Consider the following 22,500-nt stretch of genomic DNA (forward strand, 5'->3'; position numbering starts at 1 on the left):
GACGCTGATCTCCTTATGATTATCCTTTTGCACAAACGCTTTATCACCGGCCTCCCTTCGCAGGTGTCAGTCGATCTCGTCTCCTTCATCTCCTTCATCTCCATCACCCGTCACACACACACACACACAGTCATGACCTGCCAATTACTGGCTTGCAGATAAAGATTGGCTGCCTTAATCAGGCTGATAAATGATTGGCTGGCTTAATCAAATGTTGGCGTAAGGGGTGAGCGGTTGAGTCCATTAGTGAAGCTCAGGAGATACTCTGTAAACAGGCCATAAATATGCTGCTGCTTCTTGCAGTCAGTCTGGACAGGCTTTTACCAACAGACACACACACACACACTCTCACATTGACACACACACACAAACACACACACACACTCACACACACACACACACACACACACACACACACACACATACACACACATACACACACAAATACACACTCACACTCACATACACACACAAATGCACACATACACATGTACACACACACACACACACATACACACAAATACACATACACACACACTCACATACACACATACACAAACAAATACACACATACACACACAAATACTCACATACACACACACACGCAAGCGTGCACTGAAAATTATTGTATGACTACCTGTCCATCTAACAGCATCATCTGCTCTTCTCTGTGCTGGGCAATGTTATATCTGCTTGGTCTACGGAGTCCACATGCACTGTAAACCCAAACAGTTCTACTAACTTATTAACATTATGTATTCAGTACTTAAAACCTGGTATTTAGTTGACCCAACTTTAAATGTATTAGTTTTCTGACAAGTGAAGACGTTTTAATTGTATTGAGATGTATTTGTTTGAGTAAACATTGCCTGATAACTCATATTTTTTTAGTTTCATTCAAACGTGACGTCTGACGTCATCAACGTCTTTGCAGGACTAGTTCAGAACAGAATCAGAGATCTTGTGATGAGAGACGGAGACAGCAGACTTAATAATTGTATAGTATCAGTTAGACTTCTATAAGCATGTTCCTCCTGTAGAAGAGGAGTCGACCAACTTCGTAGGGTGACCATATTTGAGTTTGTGAAAAAGAGGACACTTCGTCGCGGGGAGGGGCGTGGTAGTGTGTAGCATACAGATGACCCCGCCCCCTCCCCCGCGACGGAATTTTGACATCTTTTCCACATGCAGATGTCCTGTTGTAAACAATGGAACTAGTGGAAGCGGCACGGTGCTAAGTGTTGCCAGATTGGAAATGGTGAAGTATCGTATTAAATGCTCAAAATGATCGTCTTTGGAGGATAATTATCGTGCATCTGGCAACACTGAGAGGCCGGTCGACCAATGACAGTTCTCGCTACAGTCAGAGCTTGTGCTAGAAGGTGGAACGTAAGGGAGATACCCTTTCCTAAACTTGTAAGGGCGTAAAAGCTAGTTTGTGAAGGACCCAGAGAAACACAAATATCCTACGAGGCAAAATCCCGGACGATTTTGCAATCACTGCCGGACGCATGTCCCGGTAAAAGAGGACGTCTGGTCACCCCACCAAAGGAGATATTTTAGTAATCCTGTCGCTGCTAAGCGTCCTTATCTGGTAAGTAAACAGTGTTTTTTAGGTGTTTGTTGCGACAAAATTGCGGGAGCAAGTGAAATTGCGATAAGAAGTGGCGAATTTCCCTCTTTGTAATTATTATTGAGTAATCACGTTTTGGCTGTCAAGTAGCAAGTTCAGTTGCACGACTGTTGGCGCTGGCCGCTAGGAAGCTAAAGAGCTAAAGAGCTAGTTAGTGGGTTATTTCCCCCCAAATATGTTCATGTGCAAAGTAAACAACAATCAATTGTTTATGTTGAAAACAACTCATGTTCTACAGAAACACCATATAATTTATATCAGCATGCTAATGTTATATGTAACTTTTTAGCAGCTAGCTAGCTCCTATGTGTTTTAATGGATCTGATGGATAAAAGTGTTAGCAGCAAGCTAACAATAATGGTCGAGAACTTCAGTTAAGACCTACAATATTCTTTTTGCCCTGACAGCATTCGTGTTGCATATAAACAACAAACCGATTTGATGTAGACATATAAAAAGAGGAGTCAACCAAAGGAGATATTTTTGTGTACAGGCAGAAGGCATCACGGACTGGCAAGACAGCAGAGGTGCTACGGGTGATCCTCGAGGCTTATGACCTTCAGGTATGTCTAGGATTAACTGCACAACAGTGATCACATTTTGTTTGTTACTGAAACTTTAATATTAGTTGATACTATGTATTATTAATTGCCAGTTTTTTGTATATGTTTCCATTGAAACTCTCCTGGTAATTGTATTGATGGTGTTTTGCAGGAGGAAGAGGAGCCAGATTTTGATGATGCTCCTGTTGCTCTCCTTACATCGGGTCCCGACCCCTTCAGCTGCGAGAACATCTTTGAATTGGGTGCAGAGGATTTCTGAGGCATTTATGTTGTTGTTTGGTCTGACATATGCTTTCAATTTAGAAGAATATCCCAAAAAACTCACGCACACCTTCTTATACAGAACCTTTTTATGTGTCTGGATGACAACAAACCTCTGAAACCGTCCTTACTCACCTTAAAAAATTATTTGTTGAAATAAACGATTTGTTGTTGACTTGTTAACTTTGTAACGCTGTTCTTTAAAGCTTTGATGTAATCTTTTATTTTGTCAGTTTTACAAGAAATATAAATGATGTGATGCCTCTTAAGTTTTTCTCATCTCACTCTTTTTAATAGAAATCTTACATAGATTTGAATGTTTCTTGTAGAGTAACTTTCAGTTTAAAGTCAGTTTGTATATGTGGTCAATGATTGAAAATAAGTAGTGCTCACTTAAAAAAAGTTAGCTATTTAAGTATTACCTACTCAGAATAATCAAGCTGAGGTAACTTTAAAAAAGTAAGCTTATTAAGTATTATTTACTCAGAATAATTAAGTTGAACTCTTTCACCAATATTAAGTGCACTGAACTTGATTTTTAAGGCTTAAAACTTAATTTAATTTTGTGTTGTTGAGTGAAAATTATTTAGTACATAGAGGTTAAAAGATTTAAGTATAAAAATATTTGAATATAAGTTCAGAGAACTTGAAAATTATGAAAACGATAACAAAATAAATCAGTATAGCTGGGGGGTATTCGTCGTAGCTCGCTAAGCGGTTTAGCGACCTAATTTTCAGGCTAAGATAAAAAACGCCCCTCTTTTTGGTTCGTGGAAGCAACTTTTGATAAATCACCATAGTTACATATCGATTAGCACTAACCTGCTCCAGGGCAGGCTAACTTAGGTGTAGCTGGATAAGCTTGCCACACCCCCGGAAAAAGGAGGGATCCATTTGACCAAGGACTGATATTAGAGTTAGATTAGCGGAGGGAGAGAGTTCTTTGCGATCGCCAAGATCCATTATTCTTGTATGAGCGCTACCGATTCAGCCGACAAGGAATCATTAATTTACAAGACCTTCTCGAGTCATTTATTGCAAACACCACAGTCGAACATTGACTGTCTTGCGCTTTTTTGCGAGTGGTACATTTTTGTAGTGTCGGTGATGCGGAGAACAAAGCACTCATAATTATATGAGTGTTATTAGTACACCATAGCATATCATTATTGTAGAAAATGATTAAGGTGGACTCATGATAAGAATAGAGAGAAATACAGACAATTTATTTTCACTGCTTCAATTTATTGCATTTGTTATTAATACATTTAGTCATTTAACAGACGCTTTTATTCAAAGCGACTTCCAAGGAAATGTAAAACTACATCGAGGAAGGAGGTGAGGGGATTTGAACTAGCAACCATGCAGATTCAAACCGGTAGAGGAAACCTCAGTACCAGTGGACACTTGACGTCAGATATTCATACATATATATCACCCTATAAACATCCCAACACACCTTGCTCTCACAGCGGTGGTGGTGTTGAATTTTGCCATGATTATGGTCTTGTATTCTTCATAAGCGTTCATGTTCATCTCCTACTCGCCAGGGGAGAAAAAAAGAGCCCTTTTCTTTGAGTTTAGAACCATTATACCGTTAGAAAATCATGGTTTTGGTGATCGACCTTTCCTGCCTTTTGAAGTAGGACGTGCACGCGCAAATGCCATGATAACTTTAGCCTGGTTGAAATGAACCACATGATTAGGATGCGGATCAGCCGTTAACAAACCGATATTTGCTGTTCTCAATCAGCTCGCTAATCTTAACGGGCTAAAAGGCCAATTGATTAACTTAGCTTCAATCCTACGACGAACGTACCCCTGATGTATCATTTTTAAGTTAAGTTTACTTAAAAATAATAATATATGTGCTCAAATTTTATTATGTAATCGGTTACATCAAAAGTTTTAAGTACTCTGAACTTGTTCAGGTTTACAGTGTGGCAGCAGCGGGATGTTCAGCGGATCTATTCCTGTTTTATGTCATGTCGTCCCCATCACTGGATTCTCCTTTGTCTGATATTCTGATTCCCCATGGATATGCATACATCTCTCAGCCTTGTAGGTGTGTGTGTGTGTGTGTGTGCGTGTGTGTGTATGTGTGTGTGTGTGTGTGTGTGAGAGCGTGTGTGTGTGTGTGTGTGTGTGTCTTTGTATTGTATTTGTATTTTTGGCTCATTGATCAGACGCTGGCAGCTCAGCTAATCTGGTGCGGAGTTTTCCGGAAGGCAACTGTGTTGGGTTGGGCTCCTGCTGACGTGATTGGTCATTGGGCTCCTGCTGACGTGATTGGTCATTGGGCTCTTGCTGACGTGATTGGTCATTGGGCTCCTGCTGACGTGATTGGTCATTGGGCTCCTGCTGACGTGATTGGTCATTGGGCTCTTGCTGACGTGATTGGTCATTGGGCTCCTGCTGACGTGATTGGTCATTGGGCTCTTGCTGACGTGATTGGTCATTGGGCTCCTGCTGACGTGATTGGTCATTGGGCTCCTGCTGACATGATTGGTCATTGGGCTCCTGCTGACGTGATTGGTCATTGGGCTCCTGCTGACGTGATTGGTCATTGATGGCAAGTGCAAACCCCAAAAGAAAGAGCTCTTCTCTCCCCATCTCTCTGCATCCAGAGGACCTTAGAGTCACAGACAGAGGACCTTATAGTCACAGACAGAGGCATTATAGTCACAGACAAAGGTCTCTTTCACAGTCTCTCCAGATCCAGTACCAGTGTGTGTGTGTGTGTGTGTGTGTGTGTGTGTGTGTGTGTGTGTGTGTGTGTGTGACTCAGTTTGTTCGATATCCACGATACACACCACCCAATTGTAGGACTTCCACATCATCACATACATGCGCTCAGGGAGTACCCTCTGTCATGCCGTAGGTGTGTGTCATCAACAGCCCTGTTTGTCCCCTCTGTCATGCCGTAGGTGTGTTTCACTGCTAGTTGCCTTCAACAGCCCTGTTTGTCCCCGCTGTCATGCCGTAGGTGTGTTTCACTGCTAGTTGCCTTCAACAGCCCCGTTTGTCCCCTCTGTCATGCCGTAGGTGTGTTTCACTGCTAGTTGCCTTCAACAGCCCTGTTTGTCCCCGCTGTCATGCCGTAGGTGTGTTTCACTGCTAGTTGCCTTCAACAGCCCTGTTTGTCCCCTCTGTCACGCCGTAGGTGTGTTTCACTGCTAGTTGCCTTCAACAGCCCTGTTTGCAATGTGTGCCAAACCTGGTGCTGGCACTGAGTTCCTGGCCCTGGGAGCGGGCAGGGCCAGATCAGGGCCAGATCAGGGCTAGATGTGTCCCAGGCTGAGCTGCTGTCTGGTGGTGTGTGATGCAGTGGGGCAGTGAGTTCCTGGCTCCGTGGGCGTGCACACACTGGACACACCAACATTTACAGTATATATTTATGTTTTTAACGGTTAAGCTGATGCCTTTCTCTGAAAACAACTGGTACAGGGGACCCTTTTCTGTCTTTTCTTCTGTGCACTTCCTGGTTGTCAAACCCATGGCCTTGGTGTTGTCAGCACCTGGCTCTTCCTGTTGGCTTCCAGGAACACTGGAAGCGCTGTTGATGGCAGCCATAACTGGCCCTCTGCTTTCATTATCTCTGTTTTACTCTGTATCCCTCTCTCCACCCTCTCTCTACCCTCTCCCTGTCAAAACAAAGCCTCTCTGTCTCTTCCTCTCTCTACTTCCTCCCTTCTATCTCTCCTGTGCTCTTTATCTATTTATGTATCCATGTACCATCTATCTCCCTCTCCGGCTGAGTACACATCTCCCTCGCCTCATGTCTGTACCGTACCTCACCCTTCACTCTCTCTTCCACTCTCTCTCTCCTTTCTCTCTCTCTCCCTTTATCTCTCTCTCTCCTTTCTCTCTCTCCCCTTTCTCTCTCTCTCCTTTCTCTCTCTCTTCTTTCTCTCTCTCCCCCTTTATCTCTCTCTCTCCTTTCTCTCTCTCTCCCCTTTCTCTCTCTCTCCTTTCTCTCTTTTTCTCCCCTTTCTCTCATTTCTCTCTCTCTCCCCTTTATCTCTCTCTCTCCTTTCTCTATTTTTCTCCCATTTCTCTGTCATCCTCCATCACTCACTCTCATCCTTTTCTCTTTTCATTCAACTCTTCCCCCTCCATCATCCCTCCATCATCTCTTTCCTCCAGCTTTCCCTCTCCCCCATCACCCCTCCCATTGCTACTCATTTGTTGTCATTAAAACAACTAATTCATCTGTGTGTTAGCTTAATGACTTCTGCGTGTGTGTGTGTCTGTGTGTTAGCTTAATGACTTCTGTGTGTGTGTGTGTGTCAGGGTTCCCGCGGGTCCTTAAAAAGTCTTAAAATGTCTTAAATTAAAATTCGGGTAATTAAGGTCTTAAATTGTCTTAAATTTCACGTAAAGTTGCTGTAGGTATTATTTTTTTTGCCGGTGCGCTTAATGACGATGAGAAAGCACAGTGGCGCATCGTAAAACATCTAATAGTTGATTAATTTAGTATTGTGTGAATTGAGTCTCCGCAATTTAATAGCTGTTTACGGTACGTCGGCTACAGACGCTGACGTCAGGCTGCGTGTCGCCATTACGCGGTTGTCGATGTGAGGTTCAAAATGCAAAGAAGATGGGGAAGTGCAACGCAGATTTCGGTGCCTGAGCCAATTGAACACGGTCGCTAGGCAGATTCCGTGGGGCACATGTAAAACTGCCCCAGCTCCCAATGTAAACCTTTTTTCTGTGTCGCTCACGCTCATTGGTGTCTTCATAGCAACAAGTCTTATGACAGTGAAGAGCAGGCAGCATTTCACAGAGCAAGCACAAACAGAACTAGCCAATCAACCTTTTAACAGAGAAAATACCGAAAGGTAAACGGTCAAAAGTGTGACTGTATTTCGCACAAAAAGATTAAAACATCGCGACGTGCAGCAAATGCAACAAAACAATTGCGTGAAAAGAGGGGAGAGAAGGCAAGAGTCAACGGCAGATCAGCAACCGAAGACTGAAAAATAAACGGAGATGACAGCTAAAGGTAGTCTCTTAAAGGGGCAGTACACATTTTCTCGTACTCATTGTGTTCAAGTAACAAGATTAACTATAAACAAGATAGAAAAGATAGGTATAAACAAATCATAAAATGGTGAAATTTCATGAAATAAATGCAAACAAAATAATACATTTTTGACTCCAATAATACTATTTTTGCAAAAGAAGTTTGAAGCTGTTTTTTTGTATTTATTTATATTTATCTAAGTATACTATAAACTGTTGTTTACAGTTAATATAATGTTCATAGTTTGAAGTTAAAAAGTTTGAAGCTGTAGTTGGAAGCCAAGTGTTTTGTATGTATTTATATTTATAATATACTTTAAACAGTTAATATATTGTTCAATTTGAAGAAAAAAAATTGCCTTGGCAATAAAAAAAGCCTTTCTTTAATGTCGTCAATCGTCGCTTTGTTCTTTAAAAAAAGTATCGGTTCAGGCACCGTTTATGCACCGGTATCGTTTTAAAAGTATCGGTTTAGCACCGGTATCGGAAAAAACCCAAACGATACCCATCCCTACTAACGACGATACAAGTTCAGACGCCACCTCTCAGTTGGCTGTAACAAGTTTCATTTCACCGCCAGACACCCAAAAGGCAGAGGTACTGTGGGTTCTCCATACTGTGACGAGGCACAATTCATTTAAATCTAACGATGACATACGTGGCGTCTTTGCTGCCATGTTCCCCGATTCGCAGCTTGCAAAGTCATTCACCTGTGGTGAAAAAAAACGGCATATGTCGCGAAATATGGCATCGCTTCATTCATCAAGAAGGAGCTATCGTGCAGCGTTAGTGAGAAACTATATGTTGTCATGTTTGACGAAAGTATGAATAAAACGACAAAGAGCAAACAAATGGACCTTCATTTGCGATTCTGGGCTACTGATGATGAATTTGGGATGTTACAAAACAATGGACCTCTCTATTCATTGGTTTCTCTCATGAAGAGTCATGTGATAACATTAATGTTTTCAAACAGTTATTATTTTCATTATTCGATATGATTTCTTCATGCAATGCATTGTGTTGTTTAGTGTAATCCAAACTTATGTATGTTATGTTGGCTCTGTTCTGCATCACAAAGGAACAAAACAAATGAAAATGCCAACTGTGGGCTTTGATTGTTTACATCTATATTGGCCAAACAGTGTTGGAAGGGTTATTGTCAGTTATTATACTGTCTCCTAATTTCAAAAAAAGGTCTCATGAAAAAGTATTTTTGCAGAGTTTACACATTTCACATAGTTGATAACAAATTGAAAACTTTAAGTTTTGATTTCCATTGTAGGAGGCAATACATTGAGTATTCCAAAGAAATTGTGACATTTTTGGGTCTTAAATTATATTTGTTGAGGTCTTAAAAAGGTCTTAAAAAGCATTAAATTTTACTTTTGAAATGGTGCAAGAACCCTGTGTGTGTGTGTGTTTGTGTGTTAGCTTCATGACTTCTGCGTGTGAATGGCTGAGCTGTTTTCGAAAAGTACACACACACACACACACACACACACTCATACACAGACGTATACTGAGCATACTGATGCATACACACACATATACTGAGCACACTTACACACACACACACACATACACACACACACACACACAAACACACATACACACACACACACACAGCCATGGTTTTCCCATACGAAACAGCACAGACCTGGCTTGCAGTTCTGGCAGGCTGTAGTGGAGCAGCATGGAAACACACACACACAAACACACACACACACACACACACACATACATACAAACACACACACACACACACACACACTCTTTCCCTCTCTCTCTCTCTCACTCACTCACTCAGTCACTCACACACACACACACACACACATATGTATATATATATACACACACACACCCACACCCACACACACACATCAGCAGGAAAACATGTCTCCCATAAGGGTAGGCCGCCACCATGCTCGTCCACGCTGGTGCATTATTGAAATATAGCACATTTGCACTTAGCATAAAACATTAGCGCACACTAAAATAGACACAAAGGCCAATGCGGCGTGAAATTCGCTCCAACATGCAGCGGCTAATGAGTTAACCTTCTCCCAGCGTGCGCCTAGCATGACTGCCCTAGCCGCTAAAGATCATGCACGCTAGCTACAGCAGACTAAGGCCCTCACAGGAGAGGGAGGGGGGAAAGAGAAAGAGAGAGAGGGAGAGAAATAGAGAGAGAGAGAGAGAGGGAGAGAGAGAGAGAGAGGTAGATAAATAGAGAGAGAGATGTTTAAAACCCCTGTACTGAACCACCACATGGATCAAGGACACTATGGCTACTATGTACCCCCACCCCAACTACACCATAGTAAAGGAACCCCAACTACACCATAGATTTATATTTATCATTTAGCAGACGCTTTTATCCAAAGCGACTTACAAGGATGTATACACATTTAACTTTTACACTGATGGCACACTGCACATCAGGAGCAATTAGGGGTTCAGTGTCTTGCTCAAGGACGCTTCGACAGGGAATCGAACTAGCAACCTTCTGATTACTAAACGACTAGTAAAGGAACCCCAACTACACACACACATATTACCAGGTCACCAACAGACCATCATTATTATCAATTGATAGCAAACCACCGACATTGTCAGAGAAAGAAAGAGAGAGGGATGGACAGAGAAGTTAACACTGGTCCCATAGCCATGTCTCACAGTGTGCCAAGACTCTGGAGTGTATGATGTACACACCGGACTGTAAATAGCTCTATACCAATGTTTAGCCACTCAGTAATTACAAGACCCGTAATGTTTTTTTTTTGTCTTTTAAGTTGAGTGAGAAAAGTCGACAAATAATCACAGGAATTATCTCTGCTCCACGCTATCATTAGTCCGCCCCAGCGGCTCGTGTGTCATTACAGGATGCATTAGAGTGGTCATTTTCATATAGAGTTAAATGCGCCGCGCTAAAGCCTGTGGAAATGAACACACATCTCTGCTTTACACACACACACACACACATCTCTGCTTTACACACACACACACACTCACATACACAATTAAGGGCCAAAGATAATAGCAGGTTGCTCAGTCAGGAAACCCCTTTAGAGAAGGTCGGGACTCCTTTATAGATGCCACGCAATCTCATCCAATCCTCTGATCCTGCCACGCAATCCCATCCAATCCTGTGATCCTGCCACGTGATCTCATCCAATCCTGTGATCCTGCCACGCGATCTCATCCAATCCTGTGATCCTGCCACGCGATCTCATCCAATCCTGTGATCCTGCCACGCAATCTCATCCAATCCTGTCACGCGATTGGTCATTTGCTTTAGAACATAGAAACCTGACAAGGGTTTATACTATTACTACTATTATAATACAATTTATAATACTATTTTATATTATAATTTATATTACTCATTTATTTAGAATACTATTTAAATGCCCAAAGCAGTGTCTGCTTCTCCAAGAAAAAAGAGAATGGTTCTTCATATTAACTAGACATGAGGTGATGCTTGGGGCTCCGAACAGTTCAAAACATTATGCATCCCTACCGTAAAGTTCTGTTTTCTATTTTTCCGTAACGGAATGAGGTTTGGTACTCCAAATGTTTCCTTTATCATCTGAGCATCTTGCATAATGTGCCGTCACCCAGACCTGCCCCACTTATCTGTCCACCTGCATGTCGCTGTGTGAGTGTGTGTGTGTGTGTGTGTGTGTGTGTGTGTGTGTGTGTGTGTGTTTGTCTCTCTGTTTGTGTGCATGCGTGTGGTTGTGTGTGTGTCTGTGTGCATCTGTGGGAATGTGTGCATGCACGTGTGTGTGTGTGTGTGTGTGTGTGTGTGTGTGTTTGGCCTTGTTTCAGGCTTTCGGCTGATGGCACATGGCTGCACATTGACCGATGCCAGTTACTTTTCAACCCTACATCACAGCTGAGTTCAATGACTCTTATTACAGTGTGAAGCGCTGCCTGTCTGTGGCGATCGGTGTCTGTGGTTAAACTTACTGAGCGCATTCTGAGCCACCTAGCCCTTGCACACGTGTCTCACACACTCTCTTAGAGATACATTCATTAAATCCACCTTGCCATAATCGGCGGTGGTGTGTTGTGAAGCAACAATTCAGAAACAATTCAGTTTCTTTGCAATAGATCTTAAACAAAACAAACAAACTGGATTGGACTGGTCTAAATACTTTCTTGTAGTGCAGTGTCAGCATATTCCAAACGTGTTAACACTAGTTGTGTTTCTCTGGGTCTAACATCACTGAGCGACTGCATGAATATCACATGTACATGTCGGGTGTGATTGTATCTGTGTGTGTTTCATAAGTGTACATTATTCACTAATAAGAGACATCAGCATGGTCTGTGCACCCACGAGTGTGCATTGCGGCGGAGATGACCTCCTCTCCCATAATGCATTGTGTCTCAAACCAGCCTCAGGATGGGATGTCCATATGTAAAACAGTGTGCAAATCAACCTCATTAGGACCTCCTCATACTCGGCCTCAAAGCAGAAGGCAACATGGCCTCCTTTTGGTGAAATTGGGTCGATTCCACACCATATCGTTTTTGGTGTCAACATTAGATTATGCAGAAAAAGGTCTCATTGGCGGTTTGGTAGATGTAGAGGCTAATAAACATGACATGCAACCCGGCAGCTGGCTCTAGAAGTGGGCCAAAGCCCCTTCAGACTCGCAGTGGCCAGAAACACAAACTACATGAAGCCCCTTCAAACTCACAGTGGCCAGAAAAACACACTAAATGAAGCCATGTGGTCACGGGTCATATTTGTTGTGAAGATGATTTGAAGTATTTGGTTGCTAGAAATTGGTGTTTTGGCTACATGTAGTGTTGTGCCAGAATATTTTAAATAGGAGCAATATTATATAATGTAATATAATATAATATAATATAATATAATATAATATAATAATCAGTCAATGAGTGACTGTAATCAGTTATCTAAATGTTCCATACAGATGTTCCAGTTTGATGTGTATGATAAAACCCCTAAAACATGTTTGAACTGAAATGATCAGCGCACATATAACTCCATACAGATGTTCCAGTTTGATGTGTATGATAAAACCCCTAAAACATGTTTGAACTGAAATGATAAGTGCACATATAACTCCACTCATCTCTGCAGACACATGAAGGCCATTAGCTGCTCTGTGTGACTGAGGAATGAGCACATCAGCACACAGCCAGGAGTCACTTCCCCAAACCAGCACACCCCCACACAGCCAGGAGTCACTTCCCCAATCCAGCAGGGCACTTCTGTCCTCTCCTCTCCTTCTCTGCTTTCCTCTCCTCTTTCTCTCCTCTCCTTTCCACTCCTCTTCTCCTCTCTTCTCCTGTCCTTTCCTTCTCTTATCTCCTCCTTCCCTCTCTTTCTCTCCTCCTTTTCTCTCCTCTCCTATCCCCCTCTCTCTGCTTCATCTTCCTCTGTGCCCCAGCAGCTGTGCATCCACACACCACACATCTTCATCTTCCTCTGTGGCCCGCGCACCTGTGCCTCTACACACCACACATCTTCATCCTCCTCTGTGGCCCAGCACCTGTGCCTCTACACACCACACATCTTCATCTTCCTCTGTGGCCCGCGCACCTGTGCCTCTACACACCACACATCTTCATCCTCCTCTGTGGCCCAGCACCTGTGCCTCCACACACCACACATCTTCATCTTCCTCTGTGCCCCAGCACCTGTGCCTCTACACACCACACATCTTCATTATGCCACACTCTCAGCTTCTTCACAATGACAGAGAGAGAGAGGAAGAGAGATAGAGAGGGGGAGGGGGAGAGAGAGAGAGGGGGAGAGAGAGAGAGGGAGAGAGAGAGAGAAAGAAAGAAAGACAGAGAGAGAGAGAGAGCTGCTTCGTGCCAGAATTCAGCAGACCTGTCGGTCCACCTTTTTAATGCTGCGCTCTCTATCTCTCTCTTTATTTGTCTTTCTCTCAGAAGCTTCAGACAGAGGGCTCAAGGGAGCAGAAACAGCTGTGGAGGGCTAAGGGCTTCAGCGAGACGGAGAGAGAGAATAAAGACAAGACAGATAGTGAGAGAGATATGGAGGAAGAAAAGAGAACAGAGAGATGATGAGGAAGAGAGATTGTGAGAAAGAGACAGAAAGAGGGGAGATGGTTGGTTAGCCGTTTGACGTCTAGTGCAGCATAATAATATGTGTTTGTATGTGTGTGTGTGTGTGTGTGTGTGTGAGAGAAAGAGAAAAAGAGAGAGTAAGAGGGAAAGAGGGGAGATGGTTGGTTAGCCGTTTGACTTTGGGTGCAGCATAGTAATATGTATGTGTGTGTGTGTGTGAGAGAGAGAGAGAGAGAAAGAGAGAAAGAGAGAGGGGAGATGGATGGTTAGCCGTTTGACTTATGGTGCAGCATAATAATATGTGTGTGTGTGTGTGTGAGAGAGAGAGAGAGAGGAAGAAGGCGCTGCTGTAGGTGGATTAACTGGATTAAACAACACCCAGAGATGCCTTGATTTTATCTTCCCCGATCAAGCCCATCCCAATCTCTATGGAGTGGAAACACAGAGCGAGGCCTGCGGTGGGGGAACACACATGCCAGCCTTTGATCCACACGGTTCCCCACTGCTGTTCTGAAGCCTGGGCTCTGGATCCTCTGTTCTAAGACTAGAAGCCTCCTCTCAATCAGATCCCTGTTGAGATGTTCCCATTGATCCACGGGATTCCCCACTGCTGTTCTGAGGCCCGGGCTCTGGAGCCACTATTCTAAGACTAGCCTTGTCTCATTCAGATTCGTGTTCGATATCTGTGATGGCAGATGTTCCAGATAGTTCCACCACTTACAAGAGAAGGGGATGAGGCTATGAAAGTGGAGAAGGGGATAGATGCTATGAGGGTGGAGAAGGGGATGAGGCTATGAGGGTGGAGAAGGGGATAGATGCTATGAGGGTGGAGAAGGGGATGATTCTATGAGGGTGGAGATGTGTGAGGAGAGAAGGGGATGGATGCTATGAGGGTGGAGAAGGGGATGAGGCTATGAGGGTGGAAAAGGGGATGATGCTATGAGGGTGGAGAAGGGGATGAGGCTATGAGGGTGGAGATGTGTGAGGAGAGAAGGGGATAGATGCTATGAGGGTGGAGAAGGGGATGATTCTATGAGGGTGGAGATGTGTGAGGAGAGAAGGGGATGGATGCTATGAGGGTGGAGAAGGGGATGAGGCTATGAGGGTGGAGAAGGGGATGATGCTATGAGGGTGGAGAAGGGGATGGATGCTATGAGGGTGGAGATGTGTGAGGAGAGAAGGGGATAGATGCTATGAGGGTGGAGAAGGGGATGATGCTATGAGGGTGGAGAAGGGGATGGATGCTATGAGGGTGGAGATGTGTGAGGAGAGAAGGGGATAGATGCTATGAGGGTGGAGATGTGTGAGGAGAGAAGGGGATAGATGCTATTAGGGGTGGTTATCTCTTGGCACCTCACGATTCGATTCGATTCCGATTCAGAGGTCAACGATTCGATTCTAAACCGATTATCGATTCTAAACCGATTATCGATTATCAATTCTAAAACGATAAAACGATTATCGATGCATGTTGATTTTTAAAACATTTGAGTTTGCTACTCAGAGTCTCAAATTACTTCCTACTTTGAGTTTGATAATTAAAGAAAATCAATAGATGAATTACCTTCTCTATTTTTTTATTAGAGAAAAAGCTTTTCCTTGTCACAATTATGACTTTCAATGAGCAATGCAATAATCGATGCAGCTTGCATTTCAACACAAAATGGATGTGTAAAAAAAAAAACATCGTTCTAGAGAGAATTGAGAAAAATCAAAGAATCGATTTTTTTCCCACCCCTAGATGGTATGAGGGTGGAGATGTGTGAGCAGAGAAGGGGATGATTCTATGAGGGTCTGTGTGAGGGATGCCTCTGTGGGGCTGCATGTGGTCCCTGTGGGGGCAGTGCTGTCAGTGGGAGACGTGTTCATCTCTGGGGGACGGGGCAGTTATTAGGGTGGGAGACGTGTTGATCTCAGGGGGACGGGGCAGTTATTAGGGTGGCTCAAGGACACAGTGGATGGCCGCCCACCCTCTGGGGTCAACACAATGAGGTCAATTAGCGCAGCAGTCAGAATGGCCTTCTGCCAATGGCCAATGGAAGGTAAACAATTAGTCAGTCAGGGGTGGATCGGAAGGCAGCGGAGGGAACAGAGTCCAGATACACTCGGAACTCCTGTTGCCGGGCAGTTTAATTCCCAGGAAGAAAACGAAGACTGACCCTGACCGCAATTCTCTCTGTCTATTTATGGCTTCGATTCACGACTCATGAGTGTGAACGTGCGCAGATCTATAAAGGCCTTGTGATTCCATTCCCTCCATTCCATGTCAATCTTTTGTCAATCAAAGCAGTCATCTGTAGTCCGCACACCAAGCGTTTACCATCGCTGCTGCATTCCAAATTCCAAACATTGTCTTCCCCCTCCCCCTCCCCCTCCCCCCTCCTCCTGAGACTCGAAGCTAATGTGGGTTGCCAGGTTGGGGATACTGAACCTACACAAACAAGTGCAAGACAAGCTCAACATTAACAGTGACAAGCGACTAGGGATGAGAATTGATAAGATTTTAACGATTCCGATGCCTTATCGATTCCTGCTTATCGATTCGTTTCCTTATCGATTCTTTTATCGATTCTTATTGGGCAAGGGGTGAAAAAAAGAGCACAAACGGGTTTATTTACATTCATTTTCTTTTATATAATTTTCTATAATGCTGCACACACCATATACAGTATGTATATACACATTTAAAAAAAATTAAATAACCAAAAACATTTATACATATTCCTCTTGAACTTAAAATAAAACTTACATAACTTAAATAAAATGTATTCTATTTAATTTAAACATGTTCCTAGAAATTAACCTAACGAAAATCTGGGGCATCTACCGTAGTAAAAGGGTGCAAACCTTTCACCACAAACTTAGTCACTGCTCGGTGACATTCGTTGATCCTCTCCTCGGTAATTTTATTTTTCCCTGCCTCGAAGAAAGGATGGGCTAGAGGTGTACATGACGTGCTAGCTGTAGCCTGTGACCCAGACAGACTACCAGCCTCTGAACCGGTCTGACTCTGAACGTCATCAGCTAAATTGGATGTAAATGGAGATTATCTATATAGTGAAAGCTGGTTTACACAATGAAACAAATGGCACTAACAAAATCGCTGAATTTGCTGAGCTGACATAAAGCCACATTAAGAGGGGAGGCAAACACTATCTCTGCCTCAATGTAGGGGGCTGAAAATGGAAGATTCTATAGTCAAGCTAGCGTAGCTATATGCTAAGTTTAATAATGGATTAAAAGACGATATGCTCAGTTTAATAATGGGTTGACACGAAAACGCGAACGTTTGCTGATAATTAACACCGTTACGATCAAACATTTCTCAAAACTGGACTTTCAATCCAAACGTGAAGTGATCAATAATGGGAGACCAATGCCGGAGCTAAAATGTATGCTTCAAACGAAGGGACAGAAGATAACTTGATCGACTACACACAATAAAGGCAGATTGCTTCACACAGTTAGTGGTTGTGATCACTTTTGAAGAGTTTACCTTGGACAGAAAGAGATGAAGCGCCGACATTAGCTGAGCTGCTGCATGCATCGAAGACATAACATTCCTGTAATTTAATTCCATGCTGTGTGTTCAAATGCTTATTCATATTTGTTGTATTTCCTCCCTTCGACGAAATAGACTTTTTACACAGGTTACAAGTGGCGTAGGTGTCATTTTTGTCGTGTGAAATAGAGCCAAACTTTAGAACGCTTCTGCCTAGTTGCCATGTTTGCTGCAGTCTGAAGAAGAAACTAAAAAAGTTCGCGCATGCGCAACGCCACAAAGGACCGATAGCAGAACCGTTAAAGAATTTGGCTGATGATTCCAAACAATCGGTTCACTAGGAACCGGTTCTAAAAAAGAACCGGTTCCCGATTCTCATCACTACCTGTGTCAAGTGAAGCCTGTGAGGGCTGGTCAGGTGCTGCTGATACAAGAGACAGAGGGCACGCTCTTATCTGGCAACCCATGGTGTCAAAATGGCACTGGTGGCAATGGTAATCTTTGATGACATATCATGTTCATTTTATTATTTAGTACAGAGTACTTTGTACTACAGTACAAAGGTCCACATATTGGACCTTTAAGGTTTATTAGTACAGGGCATGTATTACATATTGGACCTTTAAGGTTTATTAGTACAGGGCATGTATTACATATTGGACCTTTAAGGTTTATTAGTACAGGGCATGTATTACATATTGGTCCTTTAAGGTTTTCATAAGCAAACTGGTCATAGTGGGTTTGGTTCCCCGTGAGCACAAACACACACTCCACTGAAGTGTGGTTTGGTTCCCCGTGAGCACACACACACACTCCACTGAAGTGTGGTTTGGTTCCCCGTGAGCACACACACACACGCAGCTGAAGTGTGGTTTGGTTCCCCGTGAGCACACACACACTCCACTGAAGTGTGGTCCTTACCTGCACTGTGAGACCGTGAGCGAGAGGAGAGAACAGAAGATGGAGGTGTCTGCTGTTTGTTTAAAACAGCACAAACCAGTGGGAACTTTCTTCCTTAAGGCACTTTTTATAGACCAACAGTCGCACGTCTTTGTCATTCCTTCCTTAATTGCTTCATCATCCGTCATCCTAACGAGCTGCGCGTGAAATCACAGAGAATCAAAGATGAGTGTGCGGTCCCACAGCATCTCTATGGTATCTCTTCTTAAGCTTCACAGAGAATCAAAGATGAGTGTGCGGTGCCACAACATCTCTATGGTATCTCAGAGAATCAAAGATGAGTGTGCGGTGCCACAACATCTCTATGGTATCTCTTCTTAAGCTTCACAGAGAATCAAAGATGAGTGTGCGGTGCCACAACATCTCTATGGTATCTCTTCTTAAGCTTCACAGAGAATCAAAGATGAGTGTGCGGTGCCACAACATCTCTATGGTATCTCAGAGAATCAAAGATGAGTGTGCGGTGCCACAACATCTCTATGGTATCTCTTCTTAAGCTTCACAGAGAATCAAAGATGAGTGTGCGGTGCCACAACATCTCTATGGTATCTCTTCTTAAGCTTCGCAGAGAATCAAAGATGAGTGTGCGGTGCCACAACATCTCTATGGTATCTCAGAGAATCAAAGATGAGTGTGCGGTGCCACAACATCTCTATGGTATCTCTTCTTATGCTTCCGTTTGGGGTCTTTTTTCTGCAGGGGGAAAAAATGGAGCTCAGGCATAAAAGGTACTCAAATATTTGTCTAAGGTCTGAACTGTCACGGACAGATCATGTTTATAGAGGGGCGTGATGTTTATTGTTTACAGTTTTGCCAATAAATAAACAAATAAACACAGAGACCAACAAAGACTGTCTCTGTGCGTTTGTAAATCTGCTGAGGAGTAATGGGGAGGACACAACAGCTCTTCACGTTTACTCTTCAGCAGGATTCTTTCTCTTTCTTTTTCCTTTCTGTCTTATCTGCAAGTTTTTTCTGTTTCTTTTTCGGTAGCACTTTCCTTAAACCCAGTATAGCATTAAACCCATAAAGCATTAAAAACACATTATAAATGTTTATAAAGTATTGATAATGCATTACAGTGACTGACATAAGTATCTAATTATTTATAAATAGACATGACTTCACTCATAAAGAGTTATGATATTGTGGTATAAGCCCAACACAACTATTATCATGAAACTTGTATTGAGACACTTGGGTCCATAAAAAACATTTGGTGAATAAACAGCATGTAGCATAAGGCAAAGATAAACAGCATGTAGCATAAGGAAAAGATATATTCAGTGCCATTATCAAGAGGTAAAGAAGCTTTATTATGCATTCTGATGCTTCAGTCTGTACAGGCTTAAACTCAAACATTGTAACGCTTTATGAATGCAGTCATTACTATGTATAAAATAATGAAAGACCTATGCCAAGCATTATAAATACTTAGTAACGTATGTAATGAATGTGTTTATAATGCTTTAGTTTAAGTAAAGTGGATGCTCTGTCTGCCTCTGTCCACACTTCTTTCCCTTTTCTCTTTCGTTTCCTCCCTGTCCTCTCTGTGTTTCTTTTCCTCTGTCTTCCTCTTTTCTTTTCTTTTCTTTTCTTTTCTTTTCTTCTCTTCCTTCGTCTTGTCTCTGTGCTCCTGCAGTTCCCCCTCAGTGGGACTGGGGCTCTTAATCTCTAATGATGACCTCACAGCCTCAGGACTCTGACTGGTCGTTAAGCGCCCATCGAAGCCTCCTTCCCCCCTCCTTCCCCCTCCCTCCCCTCCCCCTCCCTCCCCCCTCCCTTCCCCCTCATTATCAGCCCTCTATTAAACCCACAAGGTCACTGGAGGTCATACGTATAGGCAGATGTGCACATGTACACACACATGCACACTCATACAAACACATACACACACACACACCACACATAGACACACACATTCTCACATGTGTACACGTGTACACACATGTACGAGCACACACACACACACACACACACACACACACACACACACACACACACACACACACACACCTATTCTCAGATAAAAATATGTACTCAACACACACACACATGCACACTTATACCAACACACATATACACACACACCTACAGACACACACACACATATACTCCCACCTCCACAGCATTCAGTAGCTACTGTTCTGAGGCCAGTGATTGAGTGTTCTTTCTTGATCTTTTGGGACTCTGTGGCCTCCGAGGTGAGGAGGAGACCTTGAACTCATTGCTCAGTGCCAACAGACTGCATTCACCCAGGGAGTCATTACTGACGGGCTCACAATACCACCATTTTGGCTCAGTGTGGGACGCATGTGCAGGGGGACCTGGGAAGGGTCAGACGGTCAGAGGTCAGATCAAGAGAGATTCAGAGATGTGCTCGAACACTGGGTTGCCTTTTCAGCTCTTTACTCGTGAAGTTCTACCCTTAATGGATGTTCATGAGCTTTGATTATTTCAAAAGTTGTTCAGGGATTTATGTTAGTGTTTGTCTGTCTCTGAATGTGTGTGTGTGTGAATCTGTGTGAATACTATGAGAGAACATATACACAAATGATATATAGAAAAACATACATAGAGAGAAAAACATGCCCAGACACAGGCATGCACAGACATGCACGAGCACCAGACTGACACACACACACACACACACACACACACACACACACACACACACACACACACACAGACACAAACACACACAGACACAAACACGCACACACACACACACACACACACACACACACACAGGAGGACACCTAGGGACTGTGTGACTCATGCTTTCTTCTGCGCTCAGGTATGCCCAACTTTGACATCCTTTATCTGACAAGACTGTCACCCCCTCAACCCACTGACAACCGCAACTACAGCGTCTCACCTCTCTCTTTCTCTTTCTCTCTCACAGTGCTTCTCTTTCCTCTTATCTCTCTGCCTCTCCTCTCTCTCTGCTCCTCTCGCTCTCACTCTTTTTCTCTCTCGCTCTCTCTCTCTCTCTCTCTCTGTCTCTCTCTCTCTCTCTCTGCTCCTCTCACTCTCACTCTTTTCTCTCTCTCTCTCTCTCTCTCTCTCTCTCTGCTCCTCTCGCTCTCTCTCTTTTCTCTCTCTCTCTCTATCTGTCTCTCTCTCTCTCTCTGTCTCTCTCTCTCTCTCTCTCTCCCTCTCTCTGCTCCTCTCTCTCTCTTCCTCTCTCTCTCTCCCTCTACCTCTTTATTGCTCTCTCTCTTTCTACCTCTCTCTCTCTCACTGTTCACCTTCTCTCTCTCTTCTTTTCTCTCTTTCACTCGCTCTCACCTCTTATCTCTGCTCCCTCTGCCCCCTCTCTCCTTCCCTTTGTCTCTCCCTCTCTCTTTTTCTCATTTTCTTTTCTTCTCTCTCTCTCTTTTGCTCCCTCCCCCTCCCCCCTCTCTCTCAGCCTTCTCTCTCATCTCCACACCCTGAAGCCACCCGACCCTGGTTTTTTCGCCGTGTTGAGTACAGCTCGTTATTGCCCAGACGTTTTGTCTTGCCCAGGGGCATGTCAGCCTGCACCTGAATACTGTCATCCTATCGGCCGCGTCTAGGCCGCGTCCGAACCAGATCCGCTCCAGAGGCACTTCCTGTCTAGGCATCGAGCCTCACTGAAGCACTGGGCAGTAGCCAGCAGCAGTGGCCACATTACACCTAACAGGAAGAACTAGTGCAGAAGGAGGACTCACTCAGTGTCAGCAAGGAAGAGGTCATTTCCTGCTCTAACTGAAACAAAGTGCATTTCTAATAGAGTACATATGGACTGACATAGCATTCAGGAACTAGCACAGATAGACAAGGGCTGAGGTGCTGGATATTCAGTACTACTTATAAAGAATTAGACCTAACTATATGAAATAGAGTAAATACTACTAATAAAGAATTAGACCTAACTATATGAAATAGTGTAAATACTACTAATAAAGGATTAGACCTAACTATATGAAATAGTGTAAATACTACTAATACCGAATTAGACCTAACTATATGAAATAGTGTAAAAGTAAAAACCACTCATTAACACCGAGGTAGTTATTTCCCAACAACACTGAAGCACACGGAGGTCACTGTCTTAACACACTGACATGGTACTCAAGAAACAGGACACACAGTTCTGTCCAGTATGGGATCATCAGAACTAACGCTAAAGCAATCATTGCCAGGGCAAGAGTAGTGGAAGAGTCATTTCAGAACCCAAGTGGCAAATCAACACCGAAGGCCTGGTGACTCTACCATTACTGCGTCTCCTCCCTGTCCCTGCTCCTGTCTCCATTACTGCGTCTCCTCCCTGTCCCTGCTCCTGTCTCCTCCCTGTCACTGCTCCTGTCACCATTACTGCATCTCCTCCCTGTCCCTGCTCCTGTCACCATTACTGCGTCTCCTCCCTGTCCCTGCTCCTGTCTCCTCCCTGTCACTGCTCCTGTCTCCATTACTGCGTCTCCTCCCTGCTCCTGTCTCCTCCCTGTCCCTGC

At 43.6% G+C, this 22,500-nt stretch overlaps 1 protein-coding gene across 2 annotated transcripts in view; it reads left to right on the forward strand.

The window, feature by feature from the left end:
• slc12a5a (solute carrier family 12 member 5a) overlaps positions 1-22,500 on the forward strand; it is a 207,369-nt gene that overhangs the window by 60,292 nt on the left and 124,577 nt on the right. The gene's annotated exons all lie outside the window — the stretch shown is intronic.

This window comes from Clupea harengus, chromosome 5 (assembly GCF_900700415.2).
Source record: "Clupea harengus chromosome 5, Ch_v2.0.2, whole genome shotgun sequence".
Lineage (NCBI taxonomy): Eukaryota > Metazoa > Chordata > Actinopteri > Clupeiformes > Clupeidae > Clupea > Clupea harengus.